This window comes from Typopeltis vanoorti, chromosome 7 (genome assembly GCF_054136105.1).
Source record: "Typopeltis vanoorti isolate ZY-2024b chromosome 7, IOZ_Tvanoo_1.0, whole genome shotgun sequence".
Taxonomy (NCBI): Eukaryota; Metazoa; Arthropoda; class Arachnida; order Uropygi; family Thelyphonidae; genus Typopeltis; species Typopeltis vanoorti.
In genome coordinates this window covers 152,261,162-152,286,589 of record NC_143555.1, presented here as the reverse complement: position 1 = coordinate 152,286,589, position 25,428 = coordinate 152,261,162, and the positions used below count along the sequence as shown (strand labels likewise).

Below are 25,428 nucleotides of genomic sequence, written 5' to 3'. Positions count from 1 at the left end.
AAAACCAGCTTACTAGTTAATAAAATGCAAGGAATGCTTTGTACATATTTCTTAGTGTGAAACCAAAGAAGGCTTTTTTCTTGGCAGAAAAATTTCTAATGGATTACACGTATCATCTTTTTCATGGCCCCTGGCAAAATTTTAGCCACATGCAACACATAGTTCTTGTTTGGCAAACATTTAAAATGACCATGTTTGCATTTTTCATAAAAATGGAGAAAAACAAGTTCTGTGCAGTGATACAACGGTCACTACGAAGGAAATGATTGACAAAATCCATGGTATCATTATGGAAGACCACCGAGTGAAAGTGCACGAGATTGCTGAGATTGTAGACATCTCAACTGAATGGGTGTATAATATCCTGTACGAAAAATTGCACATGAAAAAGCTGTGTGCGCGATGGTGCCACAATTATTGACTGTCGATCAAAAACACATGCGAAAAGACATTTCAACACAGTGTTTGGCAATGTTTAACTGCAATTTGCAGGATTTTTTGCATCAATTCGTGACTGTAGATGAAACTTGGATCCACCACTACACAGCTGAGTGCAAGCAGCAGTCAAAACAGTGGACAATGCCCGGTGAAAGAGCACTGAAAAAAGTGAACACTGTTTTGTCAGCTGGAAAGGTGATGGCCACTGTTTTTTGGGATTCCCAAGGAATTATCATGATAGACTATTCGGAAAAGGGTAAGACAATAACAGGAGTCTATTATGCATCATTGTAGGACAGTTTAAAAGAAGAACTGAAGAAAAAATGGTCAAGATTGGGACAAAAAAAAGTGCTCTTTCTTCAAGACAATGCACTGTCCCACACATCGGCTGTTGCAATGGCAAAATTGCATGAATTGAGGTTCGGATTGGTTCCACATCCACCGTATTCTCCAGACTTGGCCTCGTGTGATTTCTTCTTGTTCCCATACTTAAAAATTTGGCTTGGTGGGAAAAAATTTTCTTCGAATGAGGATGTCATCAAGGCTGTCAATGACTAATCTGCACAATTTGACAAATCCTACTTTTTTAGATGGGATGAAAAAATTGGAAACTCACTGGACCAAATGTGTAGACCTCGATGGAGACTACGTTGAGAAATAAAGGTGATTTTTTTCCAAAAAAATGTGTTCATGTACATGACATACTATCTGATCAAAAATATCAGGGCACTTGCTCATCCCAACTCTCACTCTACTCTGAAAAGCATTCATATTGAGTTAGTCCACCTTTTGTTGCTATAATTGCCTTCAATCTTCTGGAAAGGCTTTTCCACAAGATATTAGGATGTTACTGCACTAATTTCCTTTCATTCTTCCAGAAGAGCATTAGTAAGGTTAGTCACTGATGTCAGGAGATTTGGCTTGGTTCTTAATAAATATTCCAATTATTATTATTATTATGTGACACCTCCAGGGAATCCAAAAACTCATTGAGGTAGGTCACCTACTCTATAACTCTGTCTCTACCAACTAAAAGAACCCCAACTACACCAATGCCATCTACTGTCCACCACAAAAACACTAGTATTTTCACAGACAATCACAAACATCTATGCCCATGGCAGGATTTGAACTTGCAGCCTTTTGGCTGGAGAATGGATACGATAACCACTTGGTCTACCAGGCCAATTCATCCTAAAGATGTTTGATGAGGTTGAGATTAGGCCTGTGGGCAGTCCAGTCAATTTGTCATCACCTATCTCATCAAACTATTCCTGTATAAACAGGAAAGGGCTTTCACTGAACCACTGCCATAAGGTTGGAAGCACAGAATTATCTAGACATTATACGCTACAGCATTAAGAGTCATCACAGTTCTCAACTGTAATGCCTCCCCTCCCCCAACCCAGATTCATTCCATCACACTGCCAGATGGTGATGCATTGATTCATCACTCCAGAGAACATATTTCCACTGTTCCAGAATTCAATAGTAGAAATCTTTACACCACTCCACCCGATGCTTGACATTACCCTAGCTGATATTAGACTTATGTGCAGCTGTATAGCCATGGAAATCCATGTTCTTTAGCTGACAAACAGTTCTAGTGCTGGAGTTGCCTGCAGAGGTATGTCAGAACTCAGTAGCAAATATTTCAACTGAGCACAGGTGATTTTTTTCATGCCATATACTTCAGCACTCTGCAGTCCTACTCTGTGATTTTATGTGGCCTCATCATGTAGTTTCCTCAATGGATGGGGGGGGGGGTGCAGCACCATGTCCTTCCAGTCCTCTCTGCTGGCAGCTCTTTTTGTTTCAGCATAGTCACATGATCCTGTCCATAATCTTATATCAGCTACCACAGAGGACACTAACAAAAACTGTTAGTGTCTTGCTGATCCTCTTCAATACATGTCCTGCTAGTCACATCTTTCTCTGGATCATTTCTTGCAATAAAGATTTCTGTGTTTACATTCTCTGTAGTACCTTTGCATTTGTCACATGCTCTGTCCATGAGATTTTCAGGGCTCTTCTGTAGTACCACATTTCAAAGGTCTACTAGGTTATAACTGTGCTGTTGCTCCTGAGGGCATTTCTGCTTTATAACATCACTTATAGTTGATCAGGAAGCTATAGCAGGGAAGAATTTTCCTGAACTGAGTTGCTGCATTGGCAGCGACCACAATATGGTCATCACAACTGTGAATATGAAAATGAGGGAAATATTACCTACAAAATCAACTCGTAAAAGATATAATATAGAAAAATTAAAAGATCCCCAAATAAATACAAATTAAAACAAATTTTTTACACAAGCTTCAAAAATAATAAATTTAGTTTAATCCTTTATCCAAGTGTAAGCAAACAAAGTTTGCGCCTGAAAATATCTTCAGGACTGGGGTAAGGTAGCGCAACACCAGGCAACTCCAAGCAAAGGTGGACCGAGCTCTCATCACTCCTTGTCTCAGTATCTCCCATAATGCAAAGCATCTCCTTGCGGACATGTATACTGCTATGCATTAAGGGAAGGGCCACTACCCAGACCGGTTTCAACCTTTATTGAGGTCTCATCAGTGGGAGGCAGACCCAACCGTGGAGATACTAAGGCAGAAGCAATAGGAGAGGTCATATTTACATATAGGAGTTGCCAACAGGTGTACCACCTTATTATTGAATTACTCTGGATTTAGAGAAAGATGTTGAAAGTTTATTTTTTCACTCGGTTAGACTATAATAAATTTAGTTTAATCTCCTTTGTCCAAGTGTAAGCAAACAAAGTTTGTGCCTGAAAATATCTTCAGGACTGGGGTAAGATAGTGTGTGGCACTATCTTACCCCAGTCCTGAAGATATTTTCAGGCGCAAACTTTGTTTGCTTACACTTGGACAAAGGATTAAACTAAATTTATTATAGTCTAACCGAGTGAAAAATAAACTTCCAACAAGCTTCAAAAAATATAATAATATCGAATCTAAAACCGAACACTTCTCACAAAAGATAACTGAGACAGCTGAAGAAATTCTTGGATACAAAAGGAAAGTCAATAAACATGGATAACTAAAAATATTTTGGACATATGTGACAAAAGAAGAAATTTAAAAAAATCATATTAATAGTGGTGATAATATAATAGATTTAGTTTAATCCTTTATCCCAGTGAGAGCAAACAAAGTTTGCGCCTGAAAATATCTTCATGACTAAATATAGTGTTGTACTATCTTATCCAGTAAGTAGTGCAACACCAAGGCAACTCATGGCAAAGGTGGAGCAAGCTACCAGGCACTTCTAACCCAGTATCTCCCATAATGCAAAACACATTTCCTATGTGGATATGTTCTGTGGATATATTTAGTCCTGAAGATATTTTCAGGCGCAAACTTTGTTTGCTCTCACTGGGATAAAGGATTAAACTAAATCTATTATAGTCTAACCTAGTGATAAATAAATTTTCAACATCTTTCTCTAAATCCAGAGTAATTTTTAAAAAAGGTGATAAACCTTTTGGCAACTCCCATAGGCACAGATGACTTGCTACTGCTTCTGCCTGGTATCTCCAGCTCTGAGAGATTAACTAGGTCTGGCTACTCACTGATGAGACCTTTCCGCCAAGACGTCAAAGAGAGCTCCAGTTCGAAGAAGAAAGAACCTGTGCCTACCAGTCCAAAAGAGGATCCAGTTCCTGCGGCCCGAAGAGAGAGCTCCATGCTCAGATTCCTCTGTAGAACCCAAGCTTTGGTAAGACCTTTCTTTTTTTTTTCTCTCCTTATCTGTTGTTTTGCCCACATTTTCTGGTCTCGTTTTGTTTGCCGCGAGGAACGCCCTGCGTTCCTCGACTTTGCCCTCCCTTACATCCCCTCTCTACAATTGTAGTCAGGAATTTCTGTAACTATGTCGCATTTTTTGCCAAGAACTAAGACGCTCGGTATTGAGCTCACGAAGCCTGTAGATCAGCGGGCGTTAGCGGGAGCTCTAATCCAGACAGTAGGGGCTGAAAATATATACGGATTCATACCATATGGGAACAATAGATTTCAAGTAGTGGTCAAAAACGACCAAACAAAAAAGAAATTACTAGAAGGTTTTATTTGTTGTGGACAAACAATCAGACCATTCCTCGTAGGAAGCCTACGCAAAACGCTAAAAATAACTAGGTTTCCTCTAGAATACCTAGAGAATGAACCTGAAGTCAAGAAATTCTTCAGTCAATGGGGGGAAATCCATGAGATTAAAGCACTTGAGCACGCCGACTATAAGGGATGGAAAACAGGAGACGTTGAAATCCTGATTGACATGAAAAAAGAAGTCCCCAATTTTGTTTTTTTGGGGGGAACGAGGGTAATGGTGAACTACCCAGGTGTGAAAAAAAGGTGCTTTAGATGCAATTCGGAGGAACACCTTGGGGCAGATTGCCCTCGAATACAATGCAGAAATTGCAAATCGTCAAAGCATAAAATGGAAAGCTGTACAGAACCCTGTATTAAGTGTGGGGCTCTGACCCACAAATTGGACACATGTCCGAACAAGACACACTCAGAAGCAATAGGAGGGACCATAACACCGATTAGGGCAACGTCCATCGGGAACCCTGAGAAAATATCAAGGAGCGATTTTCCGGAGCTCGGCCAGCAGGCTGAAAAGGAAGCAGCAACGGAAACGAAAACCCCAAAGATACCCAAGGCAAGTCGCCACACACAGAACATCACCAGCATCAATGTGGCAAACCATGAAGCTTGCAGGAAAGAGGAAGAGGTCACACCCAGCGCCCCAACAAAGCGCGCAAGAGAAACGGAATCACAGGAAAAGAAAAAAGCGAAACAAAGCAGCATGATGTCATCGGAGGACGAAACAGAGTACACAGAGACCACAGGTCAACGTCGAATAATAGGCGAAAAGCCCCTCGACAATGACGTTACAATGTTAGAGAGCCTACCCCCAGTAATGGATCAAGTGGCACAACCCCAAGTCCACGAAATGGACTCTGACGAAGACAGGGACTCTACAGACAGGCTCGTCATTGTCTCGGATGCTCAAAGTGCAACCAGCTCCGACGAGGAACCAGAACCGGCTTTCATAAAACAAACACCAGATAACGCCCCCCCCCTCATTCTAACACCACCATGGAAGTTAATATCGCAACACTAACGGACTACGCAACCCCTTTGCGCAAAGCGCTGTCTGGAGGCTAATGTTAACACACAAAATTAATATCCTCCTGATACAAGAAACCCATTTCTATAAGCATTGGGACGTGGAGAACTTCTCAAGAAGCTATCCGGTCACCAGCTACTGGTGCTTCGGGGACGCTCACTCGCGAGGGGTGGGGATACTAATTCGCCCCCCAATCGCGGGGGGTTCTTCAACGTCCAAAAAGACGCCGCAGGACGCCTAGTAACGGTGGACTGGAAGTACGGTGGCCGTACCATCCGACTTGCTGCAGTTTACGCCCCGAACAATCCATACCACAGAAGTGGTTTCTTCTCTGCCCTTGAAAACTATCTCCTGGGAGTAGAACACCTAATAGTTGCAGGAGACTGGAACTGTGTGGAAGACACACTTCTAGACAAAGTAGGCGGGAACGCAAACAACGGAACTGGCGGCATTGCCGCTTTAAATCGATGCTGTATAAATTTTGACCTCGTCGATATCTGGAGGCGGAATAACCCCGCCAAAGTAGAAACTACGTGGGGCCGCGGCCAGATATCGACAAGACTAGACAGGGTGTACGTGTCCCAAAACCTGCACACTGTCAATATCACAGGCATCACACTGGCACAAGAAAATAAATTAACCAAAGAACTCCTGGATTTCTTCTGGAATGGGAGAAAACGCGAAGTAAAGAAAGAATACCTACAACTCAAACAGGAAGAAGGGGGTTATGCTCTGCCCGATCACAGAAGCTTGCTACAAGCAAACACGTTCAAAACCGTACGGAAGGCCTTAAACTCCAACCACATTTCTGGCCTACTAATTAGATATTTTATAGGACTTTTCCTCCCCCTCTTTGGGATCACGGACTATGCTGGACCCCGCGCAAGGGGGGTGCCCAAGTGGTACCGTACAGTAGTGAAATCGATCACAACACTCAGAGACAGAGGAATAGCAATCCTCACTCACAAACCCAAAGCAGTATACTGGGATTTCTTCCAACTTTCCAGGCGTGATACACCCAATCTTAGTACAAACAATGAAATTCTCTTCAGAAACATCAAAAATAGCTGGGGACAGCCTTTTCATCGGGATCTAGCCTGGAGAATAGCCTACGGGCGGCTCCCGGTGAAACTGGTGAAATCCCGGCATGTACCTAACCCGTGCGACCCATTCTGTGATGTCTGCCGGGACGTGGAAACGGTGGACCACTTCTTTTATTTTTGCCCACCAGCCCAACGCATCTGGCGGAGACTCAGCATAGCATTGGGAATCCCCATGCTGACAGTAGAAGAGGTCGTACGACTACAATTCCCGCCACCAGTCCAAAAAACCCAAAAGTTCACTATCTTCCTAATCAATGTACTAAAATATCACATCTGGAAAGTACGGAAAAAATCCCAGGTACGAGACGCAAATTTAATGTATGCAAGAATAAGAAAAGGTTTCTTTTTCTACTTACCCAAATTTCTTGCACAAGAAAGGCACTTACTAGGAGACTTTAAATTTGTGAATCAATACTGCAAACCACCGACAATATGCTTTCTTATACAGGGACGCATCAGGCCCTGTATATCTCTTTAGAACCCAAAAAAAACCCACCACCACCCCCCCACCCCAGGAAAAAGATTAACCACTCTGTCTCCCCTAGCCACAAAGCTTTCGCTGGCACGGTTTCTTTACTCCAAACAAGGGGGGGAGAGCTGAGAACCCGGGCGGCGAAGGCTTACTGCGAGGCGGTGCAGCTCCTCGTGAGCGGCATCTCCCGGGCCAGTCTCTTCCCCATTCTAAGTCCCAGTGGTACCAGGTATACAAGTTCCTCAAAAAGTTCCTATTCACTCCTACTTACCGGACCTTAAGTCCTGTTATTTTAGATTTAAAATAAATATTTAAATAAGTACTATTATTTACATCTTGTCTTTAAAAAAAAAAAAAAAAAAAAAAAAAAAAAAATTACCTGGAATAAAAATAAGGATATTATATCTAGTAACAAAAAGAACCTCCATTAACACTGGAGTAAATCATTACTTTAGATAAAATAATATGTGAACTATAGACAAAAGTCTATCTTTAACCTTTTTTCTGAACAGATAAATTGAGTTATATGTTACAGACCAATTAGCCATTAAGGCTAAACAGGTTGACTGAGGCCTCTTTTTACCTCCTACTATCCTACTCTATCTTATATCATACTCCTCTTTTACTGTCTGCTGATCCTCAGCATGCTTTATTCTCCAAAGGCCAATGATGAGAGACATGAACTCCCATTCTACCTCAATAAAGGTCGAAACTAGTCTGGGTAGATGGCCAATCCCTTTAATGCATAACAGTATATATACATATCCACATAGGAAATGTGTTTTGCATTATGAGAGATACTGGGTTAGAAGTGCCTGGTAGCTTGCTCCACCTTTGCCACGAGTTGCCTTGGTGTTGCACTACTTACTGGATAAGATAGTACAACACTATATTTAGTCCTGAAGATATTTTCAGGCGCAAACTTTGTTTGCTCTCACTGGGATAAAGGATTAAACTAAATCTATTATAGTCTAACCTAGTGATAAATAAATTTTCAACAGTGGTGATAATAGAGAACAGTATAAAAATATTACTAAGATTATTAAAAAAGAAATCAAACATGCTAGAAACTTATGGATACTAGATGAATGAAAAAATATAGAAGAGGACTTAAATAAAAATAATCCTAAAAGTGCTTTTCAAATTATCAATAAGTTAACCAAACAGTTTCTGCAATTGCAATTAATTGGAGCATAGAAGATGAAGATGGAACTTCTATCACAGATAACAAGAAAATAGTTGATAGATGGAAATGTTATACAACCAAGCTTTTTTCAAAAGGATCCTCAACTGACTGACGATATTTTGGACAGAATTTTGCCAGGAGGAAGGAGATCACCCGATATTAAAAGAAGAAGTCATTGCAGGAGTTAGTGCCTCAAAAATAGGAAAATCACTGGGAATTGATGGTGTTACAATGGAACTGAGACGCGAAGGAGATGACATCATCATAGATACCTTGCTAAATTTATTCCAGGATGTATGGAACACAGAGACTTGGCCTTCTGTCTGGCAGACTTCTGTCCTTGTACCTATTCCTAAAAAGGGAAACAGCAATAAATGTAGCAACTATAGAACAATAAGCCTTATTAGTCACCCAAGCAAAATCCTGTTAAAAATATTATTGTCAAGAATCGATAAGAAAATAGAAAGCAGACTATCAGATGAACAAGCAGATTTCCGGAAGTCCAGAAGTGCCGACCATATTTTTACAATACACATACTAGGTGAAAAATACATAGAACATAATAAAAATAATCTGTCACTACATTTTAGACCTTCAAAAAGCTTTTACTCAATATGGCACAAGGCATTATGGAAAATTTTAGAACATTATGGTATTGACAACAAAATCATTAGGATTATTAAATCTCTTTATTCCTCATCTAATATGAAAATTGAAATTAAAAATTACAGCAGTGAACCGTTCTGGGCAGAATGGGGGATAAGACAGGGATGCAACTTGTCCCGTCTTCTTTTTAACTGCTTTCTGGAATATGTCATAGATGAAGCTCTTCATGAATATGACACTGGAATAGTAGTTGGACTAAGAATAAATAACTTACGTTTTGTAGATGATATCAATCTTCTGGCAGAAAGTGAAGAAGAATTACAGGAGATAACCAGTTGCGTTTTCGGAACATTAAAAAAATATGGATTATACATAAACCTTCAAAAAACAAAAAGAATGATAACCTCAAAATCAGACATTGAATTCTTAAAGATACAAATTGGCAATAAACAAATTGAGAATGTAAACAAGTTCACTTATCTAGGAAGCACATTGAGTTAAGATGTATAATAAAATTAGTTTAATCCTTTATCCAAGTGTGAGCAAACAAAGTTTGCGCCTGAAGTATCTTCAGGACTAAGGTAAGGTGATACCACACCAGGGCAACTCGTTGTAAAGGTGGAGAAAGCTACCAACACTCCTATCTCAGTATCTCCTATAATGCAAAACACATCTCCTTGCGGATATGTCTAATGTTATGCATTAAGGGAAGGGCCACTACCCAGACTAGTTTCGACCTTTATTGAGGTAGAATGGGAGTTCATGCCTTTCATCACTGGCCTCTTTAGATTTAAAAAAAGTTGTGCTGAGAATCAGCTTAATAGTGAGAGAGGAGGAGAAAAGATAGAGTGGATAGTAGTAGATAGTTAAAAGAGGCCTCAGTCGATCTACTTGGCCTGACTTAAATGTCAGCACCAAGCAGATCTCCGACATTATCTCCCTCCATCCGTTCTTTTCAACTTTCCCCGGTCAGTCACCTCTTCAGGTGTCTGCCCGAGGAAAGTGGGGAAAAACAAATGAAAGAAGCACCACATGAAAAAGAGGAACTAATAAATAACATTAAAAATTACATATGACAATTTGTAAGATACTAGGTAAATTCTGAAATTTCAACCTGAATGACCAGTTTAATACTGAGAAGAGCGGGGGCAGAGCCTGGCCTGGGTGATGCAGCCCACAAGGAGCTGCACCGCCTCGGTGTAAGCCTTCGCAGCCCAGGTTCTCAGGATACCCCCTCCTGTGTGGAATAGACATAGACCTTTTTTTACAACAAAAATTCTATTCTGAAAGAGGACAAAAAGATGAAAAAACAAACCAGAATTTTTTTTTTTTTTTTTTCCCTTCTGGCAGATCGATACTAGGAGTCGACTGACTTGTTAGGCGAGGTTTAAATCCTCCTGCTGTCTATTGTTGTGGGTTTTAATGATAAGATCTGCTAATTTGTCTCCACGAACGTGGTTTAGCATGTAGAGGCCTCTGTGCAGTGCTAGTCCCACGTCGTCCTCTGCATTGATAAGACCAATGATCTTTTCAGGAGTGATTTCATCTATATTATCGACAAACACGTCGTTCCATTCTGCACTGACGACTCTTGGCCCGTTTTGTCCTGTAAGTATCAGTTGAATGTCTCCGAATGTTTCTATAGCTTTTCTTAGTCTCGCCGCCTCCTCGGGGAAATCTTTTAAGAGATGCAATATAGGTGCATTGGCCTTTGCGTGAGGGAACTTTGTGGGTTCTGAAGTTGACTTTATATTTCCAACTTGTGCTGGACTTCTTTGTTTCGATTTTTTAATATTTACTTCTTCAGGGCTGGCTGGCCTCTTTTGTGTGGTTTCTGCATTGTTGATTTCCATATCTACTGCCTCCGTGTCCTCGTCTATTGTGACTGCAGTGATAGTTCCGCTTTGTTGGTGCTGCTGGTTATTTTCGGTTGTAGTGGCGGTTTGATCGGTGGCCAGTTCCTCCTGCCCTTCATCTCTCCTGGTTGCAGGCTTCTCCACTGGTGTACTTGGCAGTGTTTCGGAGGTGGCGGCATGATTCTTTGTTGTTCCCTCATGCGCGGCCTTCAGGGTGGGGAAATCATTCGGTTCTGCGCCAATAACATTTTGGGCTGTTGTTTCCATGTTGGGCGTAATAGTGCCTCCCAATTTTTCGGCCAGATTTCTGTCCGGACAGGTGTCTATTTTATGGCCGTTAATGCCGCATTTTAGGCATGCCGATTGGCACTGTGCTAGTGTATGACCCGCAGTTAGGCAGTTCTTACACTTTAACTTCGGACATTGGGCCCCGAGATGAGTCAGGGCTCCACATTTAAAACATTGCCTCTTTACTCCCGGGTAACTCACCATTACCCTGGCCGATCCGATCATTACAAAATTCGGAACTTCTGTTTTCATCGTTAACGAGAACGTGACTTCCCCCGACATCCATTCAGGGTAGTCAGCGTCTTTGCCTACTTGGACATCTCGTACGGTTCCCCATTTCGAAAAGACTTGATTAATTATGTCGTTGCCTCCTTCTAGGTATTCCAGAGGGAATCGCTCTATTCTCATCTTTTTAGAGATGCTACCAACGACAAAAGGATGGCAAAGTTTCCCTTGACACTCAACCCCTTTGAGTAGTTTCTCCCTTGTTGTTGTATTTTTACAAACTACTTGATATCTGCCACCCCCATAGGGGGTAAAGCCAGAAATATTATCTGCCCCTACGCAGTCAATTAGCGCTTTCGCAAACGTCCTCTTGTGTACACTTGCGTCGATTTCGAACCCGAGGGTTCTTACTCTCGGTAGAGCCGAAGACATACTTCAAAAAAAAGGGAAGAGTAGACCCTTGTACGATCTAGGTCCATGAAAGGACAGACCTGTAGAAAAGGCCAAACTTTCCCTGTTTGCAGATAAGAAAAACCTGTGAAATTTAGGTACAGGGGGAACACAAAGAACCAAAGAAGAAAAAAAAGACAAAGGGTTCTTACCAAGGCAGCAGGACTGTAATAGGAGCTCTCTCTCGGGGTCTGGAAACTGGAATCCAAGGCTGGGATACTTTCACTGCAGAGCTGGAACATGGAGCTTTCTCTCGGGGCCGCTAAATCTGGGATGAGGTCTCTTCAGTGGGAGCCAGGCCCTAGTGGAAATACCAGGCAGAAGCATTCGCAGGTCATCTCTACCTATAGGAGTTGCCAAATGGTGTGCCACCCTTTTTTTAATAAATTACTCTGGATTTAGAGAAGGTTGTTGAAAGTTTAATTTTCACTTGGTTAGAGTATAATAAAATTAGTTTAATCCTTTATCCAAGTGTGAGCAAACAAAGTTTGCGCCTGAAGTATCTTCAGGACTAAGGTAAGGTGATACCACACCAGGGCAACTCGTTGTAAAGGTGGAGAAAGCTACCAACACTCCTATCTCAGTATCTCCTATAATGGCAACTCCTATAGGTAGAGATGACCTGCGAATGCTTCTGCCTGGTATTTCCACTAGGGCCTGGCTCCCACTGAAGAGACCTCAATAAAGGTCGAAACTAGTCTGGGTAGTGGCCCTTCCCTTAATGCATAACATTAGACATATCCGCAAGGAGATGTGTTTTGCATTATAGGAGATACTGAGATAGGATTGTTGGTAGCTTTCTCCACCTTTACAACGAGTTGCCCTGGTGTGGTATCACCTTACCTTAGTCCTGAAGATACTTCAGGCACAAACTTTGTTTGCTCACACTTGGATAAAGGATTAAACTAATTTTATTATACTCTAACCAAGTGAAAATTAAACTTTCAACAACCTTCTCTAAATCCAGAGTAATTTATTAAAAAAGGGTGGCACACCTTTGGCAACTCCTATAGGTAGAGATGACCTGCGAATGCTTCTGCCTGGTATTTCCACTAGGGCCTGGCTCCCACTGAAGAGACCTCAATAAAGGTCGAAACTAGTCTGGGTAGTGGCCCTTCCCTTAATGCATAACATTAGACATATCCGCAAGATGTGTTTTGCATTATAGGAGATACTGAGATAGGATTGTTGGTAGCTTTCTCCACCTTTACAACGAGTTGCCCTGGTGTGGTATCACCTTACCTTAGTCCTGAAGATACTTCAGGCACAAACTTTGTTTGCTCACACTTGGATAAAGGATTAAACTAATTTTATTATACTCTAACCAAGTGAAAATTAAACTTTCAACAACCTTCTCTAAATCCAGAGTAATTTATTAAAAAAGGGTGGCACACCTTTGGCAACTCCTATAGGTAGAGATGACCTGCGAATGCTTCTGCCTGGTATTTCCACTAGGGCCTGGCTCCCACTGAAGAGACCTCAATAAAGGTCGAAACTAGTCTGGGTAGTGGCCCTTCCCTTAATGCATAACATTAGACATATCCGCAAGGAGATGTGTTTTGCATTATAGGAGATACTGAGATAGGAGTGTTGGTAGCTTTCTCCACCTTTACAACGAGTTGCCCTGGTGTGGTATCACCTTACCTTAGTCCTGAAGATACTTCAGGCGCAAACTTTGTTTGCTCACACTTGGATAAAGGATTAAACTGAGTTAAGATGGTCGCTCAAAAACCGACATTAAATACCGAATTGCTAAGGAACCGTGACCCTACAGAAGTTAAAACCATTGTGGGGAGATAACAGAATAGCAATCACAACCAGACTAAGATTAATTGACACCTTGGTGAATTCTATCCTCTTGTATGGTTGTGAGGTCTGGACTTTATTGAGGGAAGATGAGAGGAGACTCCTGTCTTTTGAAATTAAAATTTACAGAAGACTTTTGAGAATTCCCTATACCACTCACAAAACCAATGAAAATTATTAGATATATATGAAGAGCCAAAGGCTTCAATTCGGCGACATATGACTTGTTTAAGTTAAGGGATGTTACATCCCATATCGTTTTTTAGCTGAATACGAAACTCAAAGAGTTTCATGCCGAATATAGTAGAAACTATATAAAGTTCTGCGATTCCAAGCGTAAGCAAATACCTGGATACTGCAGCAACTGACCCTAAAGGTAGTGCAAGCCGAGGCAACTCATGTCTAAGGTGGCGCAAGCTCCGATCACTATTCTTGATATTTACCCATAATGTGAACTTAGCTCCTAGGAGCTGTATTTCTATTCAACATTATGAGAGAAGGCCACTACCCAGACCGGTTTTGACCTTTATTGAGATCTCATCAGTGAGTAGGTAGACCTAGTTAATATCAAGTTTGTAGCGAACAGAACTTACAACCCTTCTATGAGTATTGCCGAGAGGTGTCCTAATAAATTATTAGATATATATGAAGAGCCAAAGGCTTCAATCCCATGACATATGACTTGTTTAAGTTAAGGGATATTACATCCCATATTGTTTCTTAGCCGAATACAAAGAATAAAGGTCGAAACCGGTCTGGGTAGTGACCTTCTCTCATAATGTTGAACAGAAATACAGCTCCTAGGAGCTACGTTTACATTATGGGTAAATATCAAGAATAGTGATTGGAGCTTGCTCCACCTTAGACATGAGTTGCCTCAGCTTGCACTACCTTTAGGGTCAGTTGCTGCAGTATCCAGGTATTTGCTTACGCTTGGAATCGCCGAACTTTATATAATTTCTACTATATTTGGCATGAAACTCTTTGATTTTCGTATTTGGCTAAGAAACGATATGGGATGTAATATCCCTTAACTTAAATCAATGAAAATGTCCAAAAACTGAGTGATTCAATAGTAGGGAGAAAAAGGGAAAATATTCTGATGGTCATCAGAAGAAGACAGATGAAATGGTTCGGACATGTGGAGAGGGCTAATGGCATTCCAAAGCAAGCACTAGAAGGAATCGTTCTGGGATCAAGGGTTAGGGGCGGACCTTGATTAAAATGGACTAACACCACCAAAAAATGGACAAATTCCTCACTTTCTCAACTGACATCAAGAACAAGAGACCGAGATGATTGGAGGAGGCTACCAGCCATGAGTGACCCAACGATCCATTTAGGACTACGGGAGAGAAAGAAAGAAAAGAGTTGCTGCAAAGGTGGTATCCTGTAATAATGCCATGCTAAAAGTCACTGAGATTCAATGCAGCCCATTTTACTGTTAATGTCTGTCTATGAAGATTGCAAGATCGTGTGCATCCTTTTTTATTTGTATGAGACATAGTTGTGATGTACATAGCCATATCCATTATGAAAAAGTGGTGGCTGTATTTTTCCTCAGATAGCGTATGTTATCAGTTAGTATACTTTTTTGCAAGAATATATTGCTATAGGCCAGGGAATACAGAGGGTGGAAATGAAGATATGCATAAGCAATTTGGGTTAAGTCAACAAAGCAAGGGTAATAATCTGTATTCTAGTTGTGTTTGCTCACAGAACTTTGAAGATGAATAATTACAAGTTGAACTATTAAACCATTTCCACAGCACTGTTAAACTATTAAACAGTTTCTGCAACTGAATGCACAACATCGCTATTATGAGTGATTTTAATTATGGAAGTATAGATTGAAGTGAAAAGAGATAACTTTTGAGAATAAGGAAAAAATTTCTTGAGTTCCTGAGAAACAACTGTCTAAAGGAGGATTGAGAGTTTTAGATTTAATCATTTCATCAGAGGATGTGATTAGAGTGGGATTTCACACTTCTCTCCAGTTGGTGTGAATGATCACCTGGATTGTGGCTAGCCATATGAAGACTTCTGTGTGGAAAGAATATTTGTGGAATTACAAGGCTAGTGATTACAAGAAGCTTAGTAGACAGCTTGGAGCTATAGCATGGAATGAGGAGTTGAGCGGAAAGAAAATAAATGCTGCTTGGGAATTGACACAGAAATACTTAACAGCATCAATGTGTGAATGTCATCTGAAGGTTAAAAGGCTGAATAAGGTTGGTATCAAATGGATGAATGATGATTAAGCATGACATTTGAAAGAAGAAGGCAGCACAAGATGAATAATGGTAATAATCAGTTGCACGAAGAATATAAAGAGCAGGCCAGGAGTGACTCAGTTGGTAAGGGCAGCAAAAGTGCAGAAATTAGCAAATCAGGACAAGAAAAACTCTCGGCAGTTTTTTGATATTAAGAATGACTATGTTAATAAGATGTTGCAAGATGATGTTAATGGATGAAAATTGTAGATTGGTAACAGCTGCAGAGGACATAGTTGAGGTATGTAGGAAACAGTTCATCAAGGTGTTTCATCAGGATGAAACACCTTGATGAACTACACTTGATAAGGCTTACATGTAGAGAATGAAATGAGAGAAGACTTACTGGCGAGCAAGTAACAAGTATATGAGGAGTTAAATAAGCTAGATGTCAATAAGACTTGATGACATATCACCAATGTCTTAAGGGAATGTTCCAGGGAGTTGGCACCAGGCTTGGCCTACCTGTTTAACAAAGAGACTCCCAACAGTGCAAGTCCCAAAGGAAGGTGAAATTGTTCCACTTCACAAAGTTGGCAATAAAGCCAAGGCTATAAATTATAGGCTGATCTGTATATCTGTAGTTGAGGTATTGGAGATATTGAGAGCTAGGACATAAAATTGAGTTGATAAGGGTAATATGTCAGCATTGGTTTGTTAAAGCGGGGGGGGGGGGGGAATCATGTTTTACCAACTTGCTTGTGTACTATAACAAGATAATGAATGTATTGAATAAGGCAGTGCATATACATTGGCATATTTAGATTTTGCAAATGCTATGGATAGATTGCCACACCACAAGTTGGAAACTAAAACTAGAACAAATGGAATTCGATGATAGATTATTCAGTTGAATAGGCAACCGGTTCTCAGATAGATATCGGCAAGTTACGTATGGAAGTACAGTATCACAGAAGATGAAAGTTACTAGTTGTGTGTTACCAGCATCTGTTATGAGGCCTTTTTATTTAATTTGTATATTAATGATATTACAATAGGTTTAACTGGTGATGTACAACTGTTTACAGATGATGCAAAACTGGAGTGAGCGATGTGGATCAAGCAGAAGTTATAGTCTTAATGGGGAGGACTTGAACAGATTGTATGAGTGGGCAACAGTATGGAACTGTCAGTTCTATGTTGCAAAGTGTAAGGTACTGAAATTTGGTAGGCAATAATAGTATGCAACGTATACAATTGGTGGGGAAATTTTAGAGGAAGTTGAGGAAACAAGGGACCTTGGAGTGGTGGCAGACAAGGAGCTGAAGTTTACAGTGGTCAAATTGCACAAGTGTATGAAGTCATCACATCAGATTATGGCAATGATGCAGATGACCATAATGTGTAGAAATAAAGAGGTTTTAGTTTCATTATATAAGGCATTGCTAATATGCATTATTGTGTACAGATTTGGTACCCTGTTTTCATGATGAAGAGGATATTGGAAAGGGTCCAGAGACGACTGACTAAGGTGGAAACTGGTCTTTGGGATGTGGGATATGACTGCACATTGAGGGAAAAGCAGTTTGCAAAGTCTTGTGAGTAGGTTCTTTGTATGGAAAGTGGTTGGTGAGTGGAATGCATTGCCTGACAATGTGGTGAATGTACATACACTGAACGAGTTTAAAAGTCGAGTTTGATGGCCTTTCTGGGTAACAACGTGTGTGTCCCACAACGAGTCTTTTGACCTTTTGTTCTGTCCATTTAGCCAAATGCTGAAAGATTTCTCCTGTATCAATCCTATAAAATCCTCTAAGTAACTTAAATGTTTCTATCATATCCCCTCTTTTTTGCCTATCAACTAACTCCTGTGGTCCTCACACCCAAATCTATCCTCATAGGGAACATTAGTTCGCAAGATAATTTGGATAGATTGGCAGACTGGGAAAAGGAGAATGGATGTCAGTTTAATGTGGCAAAGTGTAAGGTTATGCATTTTGGGGTGAAAAGATTATCAGCTGTATATCACACTGGTGGCACTGTACTCCAGGAAATTGATGAAGTCAGAGACCTGAGAGTGTTAGTGGATAGGGAGTTAAAGTTTAGAGGGACACATAGCAAAAGTGGCTAAAGCAGCTCATCATATGACATAGTTACTGAAGAATACTCTAATGAGCAGGGACAAGCAGGTTATTGTTCCTCTTTATTGGGCATTGATAAGACTCCATCTTGGCTACTGCGTGTAGATCTGGGCGCCAGTGTTTCTTGGTGATGAGGAGGAAGTGGAGAGGATCCAGAGGGGAGTGACCAAGATGGTAGCAGGTCTATGGAATGAACCTTCCGAGAACAGGTTGAAGATTTGTGGGCTATAGAAACTGGTTGATAGGAAGAAAGAGGATATGATTGAGGATATAAATTACTGAGGGGATTTTTACAAGATTTATTCAAAGGAAATTTTTCAGAACAGGTGTGTTGGTGGGAGAACTAGCAGCCATCCATGGAAACTGAGTAAGAGTGTAGTCAACAAGGATGTTAGAACTAGGTTTTTTGCCTAGTATAGACTCCTTGGAGTTGCCCGTAATAATAATAATTCCACAGACCACTCGACATGTTGGTTGCTCGCCTCTGAATTCTCTACACCACTTCCTCATTCCCAAGAAACCCAGGAGGCCAGAAATGAGCACCTAATCCATATGTGGACATATTGCAGCCTTATAAAGAGGAATAACAACTTCATTATCTTTACTTGTTAGTGTGTTCTTCAATAGCCAAGTAAACAAATCTCATCTAAACTACAACTCCCTGTCTATTATGACCCCTAAATCTTTGGCTTCATATATGATATTCTATCATATCTATCAATGAAGTTCTATCAATGAAGTATACAGCTTGTAATCTATTTATTTCAAAATGCATAACTTTACATTTCTCCACATTAAACTGTCACCCATTATGTTTTACCCATACTGACAGCCTATTTAAATCATCTGAAAGCTCTTCAAATCACCTTGATTCACTATTACTCTACCTAATTTTGCATCATCAGCAAACAACTGAATATTTTCTTTCTGATTATTTCTTATATCACTTATGCAAAAATTAAATAGCAGTGGTTGCAGCACTGAACCTTGTGGCACACCACTAGTCATCAGCTTTCACCTGGGTTCTGCTCCTCCATATATACCACTTTCTGATATCTCTTCAGCAGCCACCTTCTGATCCACACAACCAATGTCATATCCATCACCATTTGTTCTAATTTGTGTAAGAGAGTTCCATGTGGTATTCAGTCAAATGGCTTTGCAGAATCTTTAATCATTTCCTCTATGCAACTCAACTGTCACTTTATTATAAAAAAGTTAATAAATTACTAAGGCATGATTGATCCTTCACAAAGCCATGTTGTGCCTCATAGGGTATCATATTCTTATCCACTCATTCCTGAATTCTCTTTACTGATTGGTCTATAATTTGCTACTGCAGTCTTAGCAAGGGAATTATTTTGCCCTCTTTCCACTACTTTGGAATTTCTACCAGAGTTGAGACTTAAATTAAAGAACCTAGTCAGAGGCATTGCTGGTTCCCTTGCGTATTCCAGCAAAACATGAACTTATATCCCATCTAATCGCAAAGCTGTATTTACATTGAGATTCAGCAATATCCTAAAAACCTCCAATTCATCGACCTCTGTTACCACAGATGAAAATAATGAAGAAACATCATTTTATATCCTTAGATCAACTTCGTAATTTTAATATTTTAATATTCTGGAAACTACTGTAATTATATTTACCAGTAATAAAGTACAACTGATTAATATTAAAAAAAAAAAAATTGGCTTACTTCAGTTAAAGAAATGAGAAAATGCTCACTTTAACTTTCCATCCCCAACCTCACAACAAATTTGTCTTTCTGTTACTGAATGATAATATGATATGAACAGTGACCCCCCCCCCCATTCTATATCACATAACAAGTATTCCAATACTAGCACAATGAAAAAAAAATCCAGAGTAAGTTAATTGAAGAAATAATGTTGGTCTACAAAAGAAACTTGTGCAATGAGGTTAATTTGCTGCTAATTTCAAAATGATATCCATTTTCCTAGTCAAAAATTCTTTATATTAACCAGGAAATATAAAATTATTTCATTTTATTTATCATTAAAATCATCAACGAAACACTTACAAGCATCCCACATTTGCCACTCTCCAAGCAAAAAATCTAGTCATAACACTACAACAATTTCCATGGGTGATTTCTTGTTCACTTTTTCTTGATATGTAATGAAATGAAGTCTTCAGTGTCAATCCTTCTTCTTCTTATTGTGTTATCTTCTATCGAAGGTCAGCGACCATCTTGGCGAACAAACTGCGCTCTTGTGCTAATCTGAGCAGCTGTGCACTGCTCTTTCCTGTCCACGTCTTGATGTTGTCAAATCATGATATTCTTTTTCTTCCTCTAGTTCCTTTGCCATCAATTCTTCCTACCAAAATAGTTTGTAGAAGTTGGTATTTGCTGTTTCTCATGATGTGGCCAAGATATGATGTTTTTCGTTTCTTGATTATTTGTACAAGATGTTTAGCTTTGCCAATGGATTTTAAGACATCTTCATTGGTAATTTTTTCTGTCCATGATATCTTTAGCATTCTTCTGTATAGCCACATCTCAAAGGCTTCGATTTTCTTGATGGTTGTCGCCTTCAATGTCTATGTTTCAACTCCATAGAGCAGAATAGACCACATGTAGCATTTCAGCATTCGGCATCTGACTTCCATGTTTAGGTCTTTATTGCAGAACAGTGTTCTCATTTTCATGAAGGACTGCCATGCAACTTCAATCCTTGTCTTTATATCTATTTCTGGATCCCACCGTTCATTAAGCCAGCAACCAAGATATTTATATCTTGACACTTGATCGATATTTTTCCCATTGAGTGTCAGTTTCATTGATGAGGCTGGATGTTTGCTGATGATCATGTATTTTGTCTTGTTGATGTTTATATTTATTCCCATTCTTTGGCTTTCTATGTATACTCTGTCAATGAGTTTTTGGAGATCCATAATGTTATCTGCAATTAGCACGGTGTCATCTGCATATCATAGGTTGTTAACAATCTTTCCATTTATTGTGATTCCCTCTGGACATTCTTCCAATGCTTTTTTAAAGATTACCTCTGCGTATATGTTGAACAGGAGTGGTGAGAGCACACATCCTTATCTCACTCCTCTTTTGATGTTAATATCACTGGTGGTAATGTTGTTTAATTGAACGGTTGCTGACTGATTCCAATACAGATTTGTTATTAGTCTTATGTCTTGTTCGTCTAGCCTTATTTGTTGAAGGACTTCTATTAAGTTAGTGTGTCTGACTTTGTCAAAGGGTTTTTCAAAATCACATAAAGATTTCTGTTTTTCTATGCATTTTTGTATCAATATTTGGGTACAGAAAAGGGCCTCTCTAGTAGAAAGGCCGAATTGTGTTTCACTTAGAGTTTCTTCACTTTTTCTATAAATGCGATTCTGAATTACTTTCAAAAATATTTTTAATGCTTGGCTCATTAGACTAATAAGTCGGAAGTCACCACAGGAATTCGCTTTGGGTTTCTTTGGGATAGTGATAAATGTAGATTTGAGCCAATCTGATGGAAATTCATCACTTTCATATATTTTATTAAATAGTTTTTCAATAAGTTTGATGTTATCTGGTTCTATTAATTTTAAAAATTCTGTTTGCACACCATCTGGTCCACTGGCTTTTCCTGTTTTACTTGTTCGTATAGCATTCTCTATTTCGCATTTCATGATTGCTGGTCCTTGAATGTTATCTTTTATATTTATAGGCTTCTGTCTAGTATCATTGAAAAGTTCTGTTACATATTTTATCCAAATCTGTGCTTTATTCTCTTCTTCTAGAACTATTTTTCCATTTTCGTCTCTTAGAGACACTATTTGCTTTTTCCTGAGTTTTCCGGAAATTTCGTTGATTTTCTTATACAAATTGAAATTATCATGTTTCTTCTGAAGCAGTTCAATTTCAGTACATAAATTTTTCATCCAATTTTCCTTGGCTTCTTTTATTTTTTTCTTGATGATGATGTTATGTGTTTCTGTATATCTGGCTATTTTTGTCTTTGTTTTTGTACATTCTTCTTGTATCAATAAGAGAAAGAATCTCATCTGTCATCCATTCCTGTTGTTTTATATTATTCACATAACCTACTTCTTCAATACTTGTTGTTATGATGGCATTCTTTAAGCTATTCCAAAGAGATTCCACTCTTTTATTTTCTTCTATGTTAATCTGTTGCAATCGCAGGTTAAGCTGTGTTTTGGCACTTTTATTTATGTTCGAGTCTTTCAGTTTTTCTACATCAATTTTCTTTTTCTTCTTTTGTGATTTTTTAGCTGATTTTAATCTAAGACGTACTTCTGCAACTATGGGATTGTGGTCTGATGAGATATCTGCTCCAGGATAAGTCTTTGCACTCTTTATACTACTGTGGAATCTTTTATTTATCAGTATGTAATCAATTTGATTTCTGACAATGTTATGTTGGTTATCTTGAGGCAATTTCGAAGGGTACAGTCTTCTGGGTGGAAGTTTAAACCAGGTATTTGCTATTGTTAGATCTTCTTCCTGACAGAACTGGACTAGGCGATCTCCTCTGTCATTTCTGGTGCCTAAGCCATGTTCTCCAACAATTTCTCCATCACCCCCTCTTCCCACTTTTGCATTGAAGTCACCCATCACTATGTTTATATCATGTTTCTTTGTTAGGTTTTTAATCTCTTTTAGGTGTTCATAAAACTCTTCAACATCTTCACTTTTGTCTGCTGTGGGTGCATAAGCTTGGATGAAATTTATGTTAACGGGGTTTCCCTTAAGTTGTAACAGCATTATCATTTCAGAAAATGGAATCCAATTTATTACTGATTTATTCATCTACTATTACAGCTACACCATGTCGATGTTTGTTCTCATCATTCCCAGAGTAATACATTGTCGTATTATCTTGTTAACACTTTCCAGATCCTGGCCATCTTATCTCGCAAATTCCCAAAATCCAGATGCCCAGCCTCTTCATTTCTCTTGTGGCATTTCTTAATTTGCCAGCTTCATACAGAGTTCTGATATTCCAAGTTGCGATTTTAAAAGTGACACCATTTTGAGCCTGGAGATTCTTCGCACCCCTGTCCTATTTAAGGGACGCCGGGAACTTGGGGCCAATTGTAAGGGTTTGCTCGCCATGGTGATTGTTCTGGAGATAAAGTAGAGCAGTAGTTTCTCCGTTTGCTTTCTGCTCTGCAGTATTACAGACATACACAATACAATCATATTGCCATCTGCAAATCTCTGATCACAAGCTTTTCCATCATCATTTGGTTTCAACCTTGTGTCAGTACTGACAATGCTGCTTCCCAATGTCAGGGGCAATGACCCCAGCAGGTGCTTATTTAATGGCGGCACTACTCGCCATATCACCGAGTTGTCATTGGGCTTTGTGAGGTTTTAAGTGAGACAGAGTTGCAACTTCTGCTCCCCCATGCCCTGATATCTCAGTTGCTGTTGATCCACAACTGCTTATTCGCCAGATTGCTCTGCTTATATCGCAGCTAGCCTCCATATCTGAAGGCTGTTCCCCGATCCGCCACCTGGGGACGCACCCAGTAGTAGTCAGCTCTGCCCCGGGATCTCTGTCAATCCTATAAATCTTTTTAATAACGCATACATTTATATTGCATTCGCTCTTTTTTGCCTATTGGCTAATCTTTGTAGGCCCTTTAATCTATCTTAGCAGGGAGAATACTACGGACCTACCACAATCTTTCACTTGCTTCTGACTCCTCTCCACCACCATCATGTGGAATCCAGACTACCAAATGTACATACAGTAGTCTGTGTGTAAATTAATAAATTTCCTAGATGTCTTCTTCAACATTCAAGTAATGTAATCTCATATGTTATTTTGCCAGTATTGCAATATGTCCTATACTTTATCTCCATGTCCACAGTCATTCCCAAATCCCAGACCATAGTTCAGTTCAACCAACGTGTAAAAGTCAAATATAAGGGGATGATCCCTTCATCTCCTTACACTTGGCCACATTAAGCTTGCAGCCTTTATCCTTGGTCTACACTGCCAGTCCATTTAAGTCATCCCAAGGGATCTCTACATCATCTTCACTGATTACTGCCTTTCTAAGCTTTGGCATTGGCAGACAACTGAATATTTCCCTTCAATCATTTCCTATATCACCGATTTACAAATAAACTGATTTTGAAATAAATTCAAAAGCTGCAGACCAAGTACAGAGCCTGCCAGTACACCACTAGTCACCTGCTTTCTACTGGATTCAGTTCCCTCATACAGTACTATTTGATATCTATCCATCAGTCATTGTCTTATCCAAATCACTAGTTTCATATTTCATCCCTATTTGTTCTAATTTAAAAAAAATATATATATATATATATTTTTTTTTTAAAGGGGAAAAGAAGAAAATAAACTAAGAAATACAATTACTGATAACAATTTCCCAAATTTTGGGCACAGATCTGTCATTCAGGCTGCGGTAGAGGTGGTGGATTAGGAACTCAGTACTTTCTCTAAAAATATGTTCATATTAGAAGCAAATATGCTATTATTGTGCAGCTGTTCCCATAAATTTGATTATCCAGAATATACTATTTTCTTATCCTCCTCCACAAGAAAATTTCCAATGTTCATTATAGAAATTGGAAATCTCTTCATCAAAATCAATGTCCTATTCAAAAGTTATATCATAGTTTCCTATAAACCCATTCAAACCATATGCAGCCTTCTTCAATCTCCAAAGACAATAACCACTTCTATAAACATTTGAGTGTTTGCAGAATTCCATGTTCCATTAGGAGTTTACTTAAACATTTATTTCTCACTGCCTTCCACATTATCAGGTTTATAGCATCCTACTAAACATTCTGTTTCTATAACAAATTCCACTGATCCCACTTCTCACATATAATTTCTCCACATTTCCCCCTGTCCATTCTTCTCTATCATCACTGATCTGATATTACACTTCTCCCCAGACCTAAATGTCACCCCACACACATCCTTGACTATCTTAATCCTTTCTGGTGCACTCACATATCTGCTCCAGAAATCATCATCTACACTTCTCACCCATTGTCTCCCTGTCCACCATGACTCCCCATCCCCATTTCCCTGTCCATCTTGTATTCCTTCTCTCTCTCATTTTCTTCACTTGTGCCAGTCACCTCTTTATTTGCAAAGTCTCCTACCTAGTCTCCTGCTCTTCCAGAACACCTCTTTCTTCCTCAGCTCTTTTATTCACATCAGTCTATTATTTTCTCTTATAGCTTCTTGAGCTAAATCACACCAAATCAATTTAAATGTAGCCCATCTCTTTTTTTTTTTTTTGCTATGTAGAACCATAATGCAAATATAGCCATAGGATTAGATGGAATATTTGCTCATGTATTACATGAATGTGCAAGACAATTGGCAGCTCCTCTGACGCTGTTTGTTTTTAAGTATCAGTTCTCGGAAGGTACCTAGAAGAGTGGAAAGAGAGTAAAATAGTTTGCATAAAGGAAGCTTCAGAACTTGAGGAAGCAAATTATAGGCCGG

At 39.4% G+C, this 25,428-nt stretch overlaps 1 protein-coding gene across 1 annotated transcript in view; it reads right to left on the bottom strand.

The window, feature by feature from the left end:
- LOC150105213 (splicing factor U2AF 50 kDa subunit-like) overlaps positions 1 to 25,428 on the bottom strand; it is a 432,010-nt gene that overhangs the window by 118,927 nt on the left and 287,655 nt on the right. The gene's annotated exons all lie outside the window — the stretch shown is intronic.